The following is a 2618-nucleotide window of genomic DNA, read 5'->3' as shown; positions in this document are numbered from 1 at the left end:
GCGGAGTAATTGCAGTGATTTCTTATTTCTCAAATTTGCCTTTAGACAGGTATAACCTGTAATTAGATTCTCTTTAAGGCAGAATTTGATATGCTGTTACCAAATGCATATTTCCACCACATATCTGGAAATCTACTTTAGCTTACAGTTAGCTTTTTATTTAATTCCTGCAGTAAAAAGAGCTGACATTGGAAATGACAGCTAATGTCTCCTCAAACATATTCTAAACTTAAAAATAAGACATTCATAAGATACACCTCCTGTATTAAACACAGTCTGACATATGTTACATCTAAGGCAAGATGAAAATATCCCCAAAACTACACAAGTGCACAATGAAAACACATTGCATACTTATCAAGATTAGCCTCCCCCGACGCGAGAAATGGCACGAGGGATTCCATCATAAACACACTGAGTCCCCAACTAAAAAGTGCTAAGAGTTGCTTAAGCTCTTACTTAACTCAGGAGAGTAAACTTAGTGTTACAACCTTGGTTTGGGTCATCCTGCCACTCTCACTGGGATCGATGTTTCTCCTCTCTCTCTCTCTCTCGCTCTATTTCCCGTGACCCCCCAGTCATTCCACAATCCCTCACCCTCTCTTCACACCTAGAAGGCATCACTCACCGGAAATGAGATGAGGAGGGCAGGAAAAGAGCGAACAGTGAGTTTCGTTCCGGCCGCCTTCTGCGCCTCCCTGCGACGACACAACACGTTCCCCTTCCCCCGGAGCGCCGCCTTCGAATGCCCTCGGCTGTGCCCGTGCCATGGCCATTCGCTGCTATGACTGTATGTGGTTTTAATTTTCATAGTATGAATGTCTGTGCAGATTGAATGTTCATTATTATGAATTAATATGTGAGGGTTAAATTTTAATTTACTGATATTTTGCCTAAAGCTGTCGCGAGGTCAATCGTCTTACCAAGGGAATATAGTTGCAATCTTATGATAATGCTTTAACACGTTATGATATAATTTGAATCTTTGTCTTATTCCGTGCTTTCGAGGCCGTAGGGGATCTGTAGGTCCGATATTTCCTCTTCAAGCTGCTCAAAGTTGTTTGTGGGAACATAATGTAAATGTGAAGCTCAGCCAGCGAGGACGAGGGTGGACGCCCAGCTCTCCAGCAGGAGCGATATAGCTTCTTTCCTTGCTCTGTTGCAGACATTATAATCACAATAAAACACTGGCAAGAGGTGGATTGACTAAATCGAAGGTGCAGGAATGTAGGAACTCGAATGTAAGAAAAGGAATATCAAGCATAACTCTACGGAAGAAATGGAATGACATGGTTTTAAGTATTTTATACTGAAAGGCCACTTTTCTGGGTATTGTGCAATTGGATAAAAGCGGAATGTCGGTGTATGGTATATTTTAAAAAAATGTGGAATGTTTTTTTAATATTATTTAAGCGGAATGTCGATGTTATGAGTATCATAAAAGCGGAATGTCAGTGTTTTGAATATTGTAAAAGAGGAATGTCGGTGTTTTGAGCATCATAAAAGAGGAATGTCGGAGCTTTGAATATTATAAAAGAGGAATGTCGGTGTTTTGAATATTATGAAAGAGGAATGTCCGTGTTTTGAATATTGTAAAAGAGGAATGTCGGTGTTTTGAGCATCATAAAAGAGGAATGTCGGTGTTATGAATATTATAAAAGAGGAATGTCGATGTTTTGAATATTATAAAAGAGGAATGTCGGAGTTTTGAATATTATGAAAGAGGAATGTCGGTGTTTTGAGCATCATAAAAGAGGAATGTCGGAGCTTTGAATATTATAAAAGAGTAATGTCGGTGTTTTGAATATTATGAAAGAGGAATGTCCGTGTTTTGAATATTGTAAAAGAGGAATGTCGGTGTTTTGAGCATCATAAAAGAGGAATGTCGGTGTTATGAATATTATAAAAGAGGAATGTCGATGTTTTGAATATTATAAAAGAGGAATGTCGGAGCTTTGAATATTATAAAAGAGGAATGTCGGTATTTTGAATATTATGAAAGAGGAATGTCGGTGTTTTGAGCATCATAAAAGAGGAATGTCGGTGTTATGAATATTATAAAAGAGGAATGTCGGAGTTTTGAATATTATGAAAGAGGAATGTCGGTGTTTTGAGCATCATAAAAGAGGAATGTCGGAGCTTTGAATATTATGAAAGAGGAATGTCGGTGTTTTGAATATTATGCAAGAGGAATGTCGGTATTTGAATATTATAAGAGGAATGTCGGTGATTTGAGTATCATTAAAGAGGAAGGTCGGTGTTTTGAGTATTATAAAACGGAAGTGTTATAAAAGCGGAGTATTATAGAAGCGCATATCGGTGTTTTGGGTATTATGAGAGTGGAATATAGGAAAACGAATGTAAGAAAAGGAATGTCAACCACAACTATATGAAAAGAGTGGAATGTCACCTTTTGAGTATTATAGAATTGGAATGTAAATGGAATGCCTATGACCCCAAATCCCACGAAGATTAAACCAAGCCGAAAATTACTTAAGGAGAAATGTACTGCGGCCGCCCGTACCTTCCTCCTGCAGCTTCACAGGGAGGAAACAAGATCCTCCCCCTCGGCCAGCTGGTACTCAGATGCCACAGGCTATGAGCCACTGGCACTCTCT

General features: G+C 38.8%; 1 protein-coding gene across 1 annotated transcript in view; it reads right to left on the bottom strand.

The window, feature by feature from the left end:
• Positions 1–783, bottom strand: part of LOC125039517 (heme transporter hrg1-A-like) — a 21576-nt gene extending 20793 nt beyond the window's left edge. The window contains exon 1 of the mRNA XM_047633547.1: positions 629–783. The gene's annotated coding sequence lies outside the window, so the exon portion shown is untranslated. The remainder of the gene's footprint in view (positions 1–628) is intronic.
• Between the last annotated feature and the right edge of the window lie 1835 nt (positions 784–2618).

This window comes from Penaeus chinensis, chromosome 3, assembly GCF_019202785.1.
Source record: "Penaeus chinensis breed Huanghai No. 1 chromosome 3, ASM1920278v2, whole genome shotgun sequence".
NCBI lineage: Eukaryota > Metazoa > Arthropoda > Malacostraca > Decapoda > Penaeidae > Penaeus > Penaeus chinensis.
Note: the sequence above shows the minus strand (reverse complement) of the source record. Positions and strands in the feature narration are given on the sequence as shown.